The 10,915-nt window shown below is 50.6% G+C and overlaps 1 protein-coding gene across 2 annotated transcripts in view; it reads left to right on the top strand.

Moving 5' to 3' along the window:
- LOC105509158 (taste receptor type 1 member 1) overlaps positions 1-10,915 on the top strand; it is a 24,387-nt gene that overhangs the window by 2,444 nt on the left and 11,028 nt on the right. The gene's annotated exons all lie outside the window — the stretch shown is intronic.

Raw genomic sequence — 10,915 nt, 5'->3', positions numbered from 1 at the left:
CTACTCGAAGGGCTACAGCTGGAAACCTGGATAAAGAGAATGGGCTGGGAAGAGAGGTTGGGTAGAGCAGGAGGAGGGAAGATATGAAAACTGTCTTCAGATACCTGAAGAACTGTCTCAGGCAGGAGGCACGACCCCTCCTTTGAGTGACTCAGGGGACAGAAGTGGTAGAAGCCATGGAAGACCCAAGAGGGTCTAACAAGCAAGAGGCTGGAAAATGGAACAGGCTAGCACACCTTATGTATTTGTTTGTTGGTTTATTTATTTATGGAGATGAGGTCTTGCCCTTTCCCCCAGGCTGGAGTACAGTGGTGCAGTCATAGCTCACTGCAGCTTCACTTGAGCCTCATTGAAGCTCAAGTGATTCTCCTGCCCCAGCTCCCAAGTAGCTGGGACTACAGGCATGCACCACCACTCCTGGCTAATTTTTTAATGTTTTGTAGAGAAGGTGGTCTTACTGTGTTGCTCAGGCTGGTCTCAAACTCCTGGTCTCAAGTGATTCTCCTGCCTGGGCCTCCCAAAGCATTGGGATTATGGGTGAGCCACTGTGCCAGCCATTAAAGAAAAATTTTTTTTTGAGCTGGGATCTCACTGTGTTGCCCTGGCTGATCTCCACCTCCTGGGCTCAAGCAATCCTCCATCCTCAGCCTCCTGAGTAGCTGGGACTACAGGCATGTACCACTGCAGCTGGCGTAGCCTGCTCTTTTTTTTTTTTTTGAGACGGAGTCTTGCTCTGTCACCCAGGCTGGAGTGCAGTGGCCGGATTACAGGCATGAGCCACCGAGCCCGGCCCCATTTTTTGTACTTTTAATAAAGACAGGGTTTCGGCCAGGCATGGTAGCTCACGCCTGTAATCCCAGCACTTTGGAAGGCCGAGGCGGGCGGATCACAAGGTCAAGAGATTAAGACCATCCTGGCTAACATGGTGAAACCCCGTCTCTACTGAAAACACAAAAAATTAGACGGGTATGGTGGTGGGCGCCTGTAGTCCCAGCTACTCAGGAGGCTGAGGCAGGAGAATGGCGTGAACCCAGGAAGCAGAGCTTGCAGTGAGCCAAGATCGCGCCACTGTACTCCAGCCTGGGTGACAGAGCAAGACTCCGTCTCAAAAAAATAAATAAATAAATAAAGGCAGAGTTTCACTATGTTGGCCAGGCTGGTCTTGAACTCCTGGCCTCAAGTGCTCCGCCCACCTTGGCCTACCAAAGTGCTGGGATTACAGTCGTGATCCGCTGTGCCCAGCCAGAAGGTATTTTTTAGGTTTAGTAAACATTTAAATCAATAGAATTCAGCTGGGCACGGCGGCTCACACCTATAATCCAAGCAACTTTGGGGGGCTGAGGCAGGTGGATTGCCTGAGCTCAGGCGTTCCAGACCAGCCTGGGCAACACAGTGAAACCCTGTCTCTACTAAAAGACAAAAAAATTAGCTGGGAGTGGTGGCATGCACCTGTAATCCCAGTTACTTGGGAGGCTGAGGAAGGATAATTGATTGAACCTGGGAGGTGGAGGTTGCAGTGAGCAGAGATCACACCATTGCACTGGTCAACGTGTGAAACCCCATCTCTACTGAAAACACGAAAATTAGCTGGACATGTGGGTGCACACCTGCAATCCCAGCTACTCTGGAGGCTGAGGCAGGAGAATTGCTTGACCTGGGGTCGGGGGCGTAGAGGTTGCAGTGAGCCGAGATAGTGCCATTACACTCCAGCCTGGGCAACAAGGCAACAAGAGTGAAACTCTGTGTCAAAAAAAAAAAAAGAGGGAGAGAGAGAGAGAAAAAAGCCAGGTGCAGTGGTTCAGTGTAATCCCAGCACTTTGGGAGGCACCTGAGTGCTCCACCAGGTGGAGCCACCAGGTGGGCAGATCACCTGAGGTCAGGAGTTCGAGACCAGCCTGAACAACATGGAGAAACCCGCCCCCCCCCCCGACTAAATATACAAAATTAGCCGGGCATGGTGGCATATACCTGTAATCCCAGCTTGGGAGACTGAGGCTGGAGAATCACTTGAACCCGGGAGGCAAAGGTTGCAGTGAGGCGAGATCGTGCCATTGCACTACAGCCTGGGCAACAAGAGCAAAACTCCATCTTGTAAGGTTAGCTGAGAGAAAGAATGAGTAGACCCAAAGTCAGGCAAGCAAGTGTATTAACCTGCTGGGCTGCTCCACAGCAATCAGAGGAAGCAGCAGCCCGGGCTTATAGACTAGAGGGTATAAGTATATTTTAGGGAGGGAGCAGGGGCACCTAGGGGCTGTTTCTGGGTAAAACCACTTCCTGGTTGATGGGCAGATGTTAGGGGAAAAAAACAACAGCTGGGGACCATCTGCCTTGGCAGAGGACCTGTAGGTGGTGAGAAAAAGAGGGGACAGAGCAAAACAAGGGGTGGGGAAAACATCCGCCTTGGCAGAGGGCCTTTGCTGGGTTGGGTCCCTAACATTCCAGCCTTTAATAGGTAATAGAGAAGGGGTGTTGGTGCCTTCTGACTGCTTCTAGCTGAAGAGGGGCAATGTTTATGGAGAAAGGCTGTGGGGTTGGTACAGTTGTTCTTGAAGCTACTGGTATTCTTTTTTTTTTTTTTTGAGACAGAGTCTCGCTCTGTCGCCCAGGCTGGAGTGCAGTGGCCGGATCTCAGCTCACTGCAAGCTCCGCCTCCTGGGTTTACGCCATTCTCCTGCCTCAGCCTCCCGAGTAGCTGGGACTACAGGCGCCCGCCACCTCGCCCGGCTAGTTTTTGTATTTTTTTTTAGTAGAGACGGGGTTTCACCGTGTTAGCCAGGATGGTCTCGATCTCCTGACCTCGTGATCCACCCGTCTCGGCCTCCCAAAGTGCTGGGATTACAGGCTGGAGCCACCGCGCCCGGCGAAGCTGCTGGTATTCTTAAAGTAGCATCATGTCTTGTACGGACCCATCGAGAGCGAGCGAGGGCTGTTAGCACGTTGTCACCTCTCACCATGGGTGAAGGTTCTAATATGGTCCCGTAAAAACTGGGTAAGCAGATGTAGGAGGCAAGGGCCAAATGCTAAAAGGAGAAAAAGGGTTATGGCAGGGCCCAGGAGGGGCATTAGCCAGGGTGCCTAGGGGTTACGAAACCACTGGGGCCAGGAGTCTGAAAGGCGCTGCCTGATTTCAGAAGCCCTTTCATTTAACCGTCAGGCTGCATCTCGTACTAGTCCTGACTGGTTAGTATAGAAACAGCACTTGTCTCCTAAGAAGATGCACAGTCCACCTTTTTCGGCAGTGAGGAGATCTAAACCTCAACGGTTTTGAAGTGACACTGCTGCTAAAGAGTCTATTCGGGGCTGGGTGCGGTGGCTCACGCCTGTAATCCCAGCACTTTGGGAGGCTGAGGTGGGCGGATCACAAGGTCAGGAGATCGAGACCATCCTGGCTAACACGGTGAAGCCTCGTCTCTACGAAAAATGCAAAAAATTAGCTGGGCATGGTGGCGGGCGCCTGTGGTCCCAGCTATTTTGGAGGCTGAGGCAGGAGAATGGCCTGAATTTGGGAGGCGGAGCTTGCAGGGAGCCCAGCTCACGCCATTGCACTCCAGCCTGGGCGACAGAGCGAGACTTTGTTTCAAAAAAAAAAAAAAATGTCTATTTGGGATTGGAGAATAAGGATAGATTCAGCTATGTCTTGTAGGCTGTCCGAGCGATCTTTTGAGACAGCGTGTAGTAGGACAGAGAGGTGGACAAGTATTGGGGTGATAAGGCCCAACACCAGGCCGTGGGGGCTACGAAGTCCAGCGGAGTCAAAGGAATAAGAAAAGACAAGAGAGAAAGTGGGACCAGGGGAGCAACTCTAGTATGGAGGCTGCGAAGGACCTGAGCTCTGGGAGCCCACGCTATTTATTGGTGATCAAACAAAGAAACAGGTGGTGAGGATGTGGGGGTTGAAAGGAAGCACTGTATCAAGTGAATGAGCTACAGCTGTGAGGGTGTAGCATTTTTCTTTGAAACATATGGCTACTTGAGATAATGGGAGTGCTAGAAGCAAGGAGCCAGCAAGTCTAGAAACATTCCAAAGGCCACGAGGGTTTTTTTCTTTTCTTTTCTTTTCTTTTGTTTTTTTGAGACAAAGTCTTGCTTCCTTGCCCAGGCTAGAGTGTAATGGTGCAATCTTGGCTCACTGCAAGCTCCGTCTCCCAGGTTCACGCCATTCTCCTGCCTCAGCTTCCCAAGTAGCTGGGACTACAGGTGCCCGCCACCACGCTCAGCTAATTTTTTGTGTTTTTGGTAGAGATGGGGTTTCTCCATGTTAGCCAGGATGGTCTCAATCTCCTGACCTAGTAATCCGCCCTCCTCGGCCTCCCAAAGTGCTGGGATTACAGGCGTGAGCCGCGGCGACTGGCCAGGCCATGAGGGGTTTTAAACCCTGGACCCTGGACATGTTCCAAGACTCTTTTACATTATGTCAGACATGCAAGCCTGCCTCAGCTTCTCTCCCATCACTCAGCTTTTCTCCCAACAGACAAGCCTGCTATCCTTGTTCCTGTTGCAATAGTAATTCCTAGTCCTATAAGCAGGGGTATTAGCTGTACAGCTCTGCGTTGACGGACTTGAGTTTTAATAGGGATTGGTAAACTCTGATTTCCAGGGGCAATGTCAATTTTGGGGTTTAAGAAGACTAGGGTACAGGTGCCAGTCCAATTGGTAGGGAGGCAGACATAGGTTGAGGTTCCACACAAGAAAGATATACCTTGGCTGGGCAGAAAGAACTGGTTATGTATACTGAAAAAGCATGTGAGTTTATTTTCATTCTCCCACACGCCTAGAGTGCTTGCTAAGGCGGCTCCAGTGAGTGGCTGAAAAGGAGTTGCAGGGATAATTGGAGTGGCTCCTCGTGTTTTATTCTCCCATTGGAGAAAGAATTGTTTTATGTCTACCAGGAGCCATTCGAAAGAGTAATTGAAAGAGGGTATAAGGAGGCATTTGGCCAGGAGGGGAGCTGTGCTGCAAGAGGTCCACGGGTGAATGGCCATACAGCCTGTATGTCTGCCATTACAAAATCTTGACTGTTTAAGTAAAGAGCTGGTGGTGACTTTTGGGGGTCCTGAGAAGTGGACGAGTTTAAATTCGGCCGTTTTGGTGACCTTAAAATTTTGGTGGTCGTTTGGGGCTTGAAGCTGTAAGGTATGGTTACATTGATGGGACAGTAGGTGACCTAAAGGTAGACCTGAGGGCAGATTACACTGGATACGCACAGGGGCTTGGAAAGTCAGACCGGCGTTGGTGGTCGCAGGGCCGTGAATGGGCTTGTCATTACTTGTATATTGGGTAAGGCTGGAGATATAGGAGCATAAAAAGTTGTACTATGCGCCCTGTCAGAGTGTTTTTTGTCATATCTATGTCAGAAAATTTAGCCAATGACTGCATGTCTAAAAGTTGTAAAGGGCTTTTTCCTTCATAACGGGGGTGATAGGTTAACTTAGTAAGAACCCAGTCTTTTGAGGGAACAGGGGTGGCCACATAGGTGGTAGTCGATAGGGAGATACAGAGCCAGCAGTCTTTTGCTAGGATGGGGTTGGACTGGTTTCGTAGGGAGGGAGTTAAGCTAAGGGTCTTGCAGAGGTAGCTGGGTAGTGTTGGAAGGGTAGATATGGTTATGTGGGGCAGCCAATGGATTAGGAGAGTTAAATAGGCAAAGAGTAAGTAGGAAAGTAAATAAGTGCATTTCATCTGGGGAAAAGTCATATAGGGTGCCTTGAAAGAGGAGGTCATCTATCCACTCTAAAAGAGAGTCCGGAGTGGGAGTTTGGAGCTGAAACCAGGAGATGTCTTGGTGGAGAGGATGAAGAGGGTGAAGTGGCAAGGTAGGCAGGAACAGGGCATTTGAGAGAAATCAGGAATGTAATTGCGATTGTCAGGAGGAGAAAGAGGAGTCTGGGTATTGTTTAAGTGTCTCCTTTATGGACAGGCACGAGGCAGAGTTTAGTTGGGCCAAGGAGGGTACTGGAGAATTGGCGGAAGGCGATGGGTGGGTCAGTTGTAGGCGGATCAGTTGTAGGAGCCCTCTTTAATCTAGAAAGTTGGTACCAAGAAGCATGTCCTGAGAGTTTGGCTGCAGTGGGGATTGTGAGGATGATTTGGAAGGGGCCTTCCCACTTAGACCTGGGGCTGGTCGGGTTAAGAGTTTTTAAGAAGACATGCTTTCCTGGAAGGAGAGTCTGGTTGGTGGAGCCTTCATGGGGTTTTGGGAGGGCCTAGTCAGCTTGTTCACGGAGGAGATGGTGGATGAGAGAGTGTTGGGACGTATTCTCCTAGCTGAGAGTTAGAAGGGGGCCTGTTTTGTACGAGGAAAGGGCGTCCATACATTAACTCAAATGGACTGAGGAAAGAGGGTGCTTTATTTATTTATTTTTTTTTTTGAGACGGAGTCTCGCTCCGTTGCCCAGGCTGGAGTGCAGTGGCCGGATCTCAGCTCACTGCAAGCTTCACCTCCCGGGTTTACGCCATTCTCCTGCCTCAGCCTCCTGAGTGGCTGGGACTACAGGCGCCCACCACCTCGCCCGGCTAGTTTTTTGTATTTTTTAGTAGAGACGGGGTTTCACCATGTTAGCCAGGATGGTCTCGATCTCCTGACCTCGTGATCCGCCCATCTCGGCCTCCCAAAGTGCTGGGATTACAGGCTTGAGCCACCGCGCCCGGCCAAGAGGGTGCTTTTGAGCTGGCTCTGCTGCGGACTAGGGCTATGGGCTGAAGGGAGGTCCAGCGTTTTGGACTTCAAGAGTGAGTTTGGTTAACTGAGTTTTAAGGACGCCATTTGCCCTTTCAACTTTTCCTGATGACTGGGGTTGATATGGGATATGGAGGCGCCACTGGACACTGAGGGACTGAGAAACCTGTTGGCTGATTTGGGAGATGAAGCTAGGAGGTGGACTCCTAATTGTGTTACTGTTGGGGTGGAGAGTTGGACTTTGGAGGGGGAGACCGTATACGCTTTGTTAGCAAGAAAGTTTAGAAGGGTAATAGTGTGAGTCTGAGAGTCTTCTAGGGAGGGACTACAGAGGAGGAGGTCATCCACATATTGAAGAAGACGGCTGGGGGAAAGGTCCAAGGAGGTGAGGTCTTGGGCTAGGGCTTGCCCAAAGAAATGAGGACTATCCCTGAAGCCTTGGGGAAGGACAGCCCATGTGAGTTGCTGTGATTGGAGGGTGTCAGGGTCAGCCCAGGTGAAGGCAAAGAGGTTCTGGGAATCAGGATGTAGGGGAATGGTAAAGAAGGCATCTTTTAGGTCAATAGCAGTGTAGTGGGTGGTATTGGAGGGGATGAGAGAGAGAAGTGTATACAGGTCAGGGACTATGGGGTGAATATGGCGGACTGCCTGATTCATGGCTCGGAGGTCTTGAATGAGTTGGTATGAGCCGTCTGAGTTTTTAACAGGGAGGATGGGGGTGTTACATGGAGAGTGTGTTGGCTGAAGAAGACCATGTGAGCAGAGCTTGTTTACGATGAGCTATAGATTCTTTTGGTGGGTTAGGGAAATGGGGTATTGGGGGATGTTGGAGAATTTGGAGGAGTCTTTTAGCTGGATTTTGATGGGGTCATAGTGAGCAGTTAGGGAAGGCGTAGTAGTATCCTACAGTACTGAGTTCATAAGAGAGGAAGGAAGTGGGTGCTGGGGAGAGGGGTCAGGGACTGGACTGGAGGAGAGGAGTAGGAGGGACTCGGGTTGAGGGAGACAAGAAAAGGTGATACAAGCCTTGAATTTGGCAAAAAGTCTCAGCCTAGAATGGGGATGGGGCAATGAGGCACGATAAGGAAAGACTATGAGAAAATGGTATTGAATAGGGAATGAGTAAGAGGTCTGGTGGTGCATGGATGCTAGATGAGTCTGTCAACCCCCACAACTGAGATTGAGAGGGGAGAATTGGTACTGAGAATTCAGGCAAGGCCGAGTAGGTGGCCCTGGTATTGATTAAAAAGGAGATTGGTGGCCGGGCACTGTGGCTCAAGCCTGTAATCCCAGCCAGCACTTTGGGAGGCCAAGACGGGCGGATCACGACCATCCTGGAGATTGAGACCATCCTGGCTAACATGGTGAAACCCCATCTCTACTAAAAAATACAAAAAACTAGCTGGGCGAGGTGGTGGGTGCCTGTAGTCCCAGCTACTTGGGAGGCTGAGGCAGGAGAATGGCATAAACCCGGGAGGCGGAGCTTGCAGTGAGCTGAGATCCAGCCACTGCACTCCAGCCTGAGCGACAGAGCAAGACTCCGTCTCAAAAAATAAATAAATAAATAAATAAAGGAGATTGGCTTACCTGCTACTAGCAGAGTTACACTGGGCTCTGGTGCATTGATGGCTGTTGGGACTGGGGGCCCTGCGACTTGTCCGTTCTCAGAAGCTAGGTCAAGGAGCTGTGGGAGTGTAAGCGATTCTTCACTTTTTGTCTCGCTGAAGGGGAGGTGGTTCTGAGGTGCAGGCTTTCCTGTCCATCTGTTGAGACGATGGTCAGACTTCCAATGGCCTGTCTGCTGGCAGACTGGGCAAGGGTTCTTCAGCACTCGTGGGTTAGGACATGCCTGTGCCCAGTGGCCATCTTTGCCACACTTAAAGCAGTGCCTGGGAGGATTACTGCTATCGGGTCTTTTGTGCCCTTGGGTACTATGGCTGTGTTGACAGATAGCCACAGCTAGAAGCTGGTATTTAGCGTGATCTCTCTCTTTAGGCTCTATCTAATTTACTTTGCTCATCCCTGTTATTGAAGACTTTGAAAGCCAGGTTAAGGAGGTCTTGTTGTGGGGTTTGAAGGCCATCTTCAACCTTTTTAAGTTTGCACCAGGTGTCGGGGCAGATTGGGAGATAAAACAGGTATTAAGAACAACAGTTCCTTCTCGGGAGGAAGGGTCGATGCAGGTGTATTTTTGCAGAGCCTCTATAAGGCGGGAAAGGAATTGGGCAGGATTTTCATCTGCCTTTTGGGAAATGTCTTAAGGTTTTCAAAATTTACAACCTTATGGGCAGCTTTGTTAAGGCCTGCAATGAGGCAGGTAATCATATGGTTACGGGATGCCCGGCCAGGTTGTGTGGGTTGGTACTCCCAGGAAGGCTCTTCCTGGGGAACAGCAGTGACTCCTACAGGCTTAGTAGGATCTTGCCGATGAAGATCGGTGGCGTGTGCCTGGGCTGCGAGACACAATCTTTCCTTCTCTTCTGGAAGGAGGGTGGAAGAGAGGATGATGTAGAGATCATGCCAAGTGAGTTCATAACATGGGGTAAGATATTTAAATTATTTGTTGTAAGTATTGGAATTGGAGCAGTGGGACCCAAGACATTTTCCAATTTGGGAGAGGTCAGAGGGAGAAAGGGATGTGGACACGGACAATCCCCTCAGCTCCTGCCACCTCCCGGATGGGACGTGAGGGGGCTGGTTAAGGGGCATGTTGGGCCTGAGAATGGGTAAGGGGTAGAGACGGTGAGGATTCGGAGTCAGAGGCAGAGTGGTTGGAGAGAGGGGGAGAAGGGGGCAGAATAGGAACGGTGACATAAGGTGGGGGATTGGGGTGGTTTAATGGAGGACCACGATGGTGGCGAGGAGGGGGAAATTGGCGGGGTTAAAAGAAGAGGAGTCATCGACTGGGGCTGTAGGAGAGTGGCAGAGGGCAAGTTGGGTTTGGGGCAGGCGAGGAGGATTTGGAAAGTAGAACAAGACTAGCAGAGAGAAGGGTGGCTACGGAGAGTGAAGAAAGCCTGAACATAAGGAATCTCGGACCATTTCCCATTGCGGTGGCAAAAGTTGTCTAAGTCTTTAAGTACATTGAAATTGAAAGTGCCGTTTTCGGGCCATTGGGAGCTATTGTCTAATCTGTATTGAGGCCAGGCAGTATTAGAGTAGAAAAGCAGCTTCTTAGGATGGACCTTTGAACGGAGCCTGAGGACACTGAGGTTGCACAGAAGACACCCAAGAGGAGTGGTCTTAGGAAGCGTAGAATGAGAAACTCCTATGGTGAATGGAGAGGGGTGGGTAGAGGAAGAAGAGACTGCCGATCAACAAGGATGGCAGGAGAGGGTGTCCCCTGTCCTGCAAGCCCTGTCCAGAATAGAGGAGGTAGCCACTGAGTCAGGCGTCCCTGAAATGGAGGAGCCAGAGGCCTGGAGGCCAGAGGAAGCCCTTGGCCCAGCGCTGGGTCTTTCGGGAATTCAGAGACGGTCAAGGATTCTGGGTAAATGGCAAGAGTCTCTTTTACTCACCTCTGCAGAAGCTCTAATGATGAATGAGGTTGCCAACAATGGGAGAGTCTGAGAAATCCTCCAGGTCTTCGGCAGGTTCGGGAAGGGGAGGGTGGCCAGGAGAGAGGTGGGATGAGGGGGAATGGCTCTAGCACACAGCCCAGGAGGAGAGAGGGAGGGAAGGGGGGAGAGAGAGAGAGAGAGAGAGAGAGAGAAAGAGAGAGAGAGAGAGAGAGAGAGACAGACAGAAAGTCCTCTGGGGATGCCCGGCCAGAGCCTACCCATTCCTGGGTTTCGGCACCAAAATATAAGGTTAGCCGAGAGAAAGAACGAGTAGACCCAAAGTCAGGCAAGCAAGTTTATTAACCTGTTGGGCTGCTCCACAGCAATCAGAGGAGGCAGCAGCCCAGGCTTACAGACTAGGGGGTATAAGTATATTTTAGGGAGGGAGTGGGAGCTGTTTCTGGGTAAAGCCACATCCTGGTTGATGGGCAGATGTTAGGAGAAAAAAACAACAGCTGGGGAACATCCGCCTTGGCAGAGGGCCTGCAGGTGGTGAGAAAAGCAGGAGATGGAGAAAAACAAACAGGTGGCGGGGGGAACATCTGCCTTGGTGGAGGGCCTTTGCTGGGTTGGGTCCCTAACACATCTCAAAAAAAAAAAAAAAAAAGCCTGAAGTTTCTGTGTAAGGAAGGACTTGAGGGAATTCTGCCTCCATAGCGTCTTAGGACTGAAGAGCATA

The sequence above is a fragment of the Colobus angolensis genome, unplaced genomic scaffold, assembly GCF_000951035.1.
Source record: "Colobus angolensis palliatus isolate OR3802 unplaced genomic scaffold, Cang.pa_1.0 Scaffold170, whole genome shotgun sequence".
NCBI classification, from domain to species: Eukaryota; Metazoa; Chordata; class Mammalia; order Primates; family Cercopithecidae; genus Colobus; species Colobus angolensis.
Note: the sequence above shows the minus strand (reverse complement) of the source record. Positions and strands in the feature narration are given on the sequence as shown.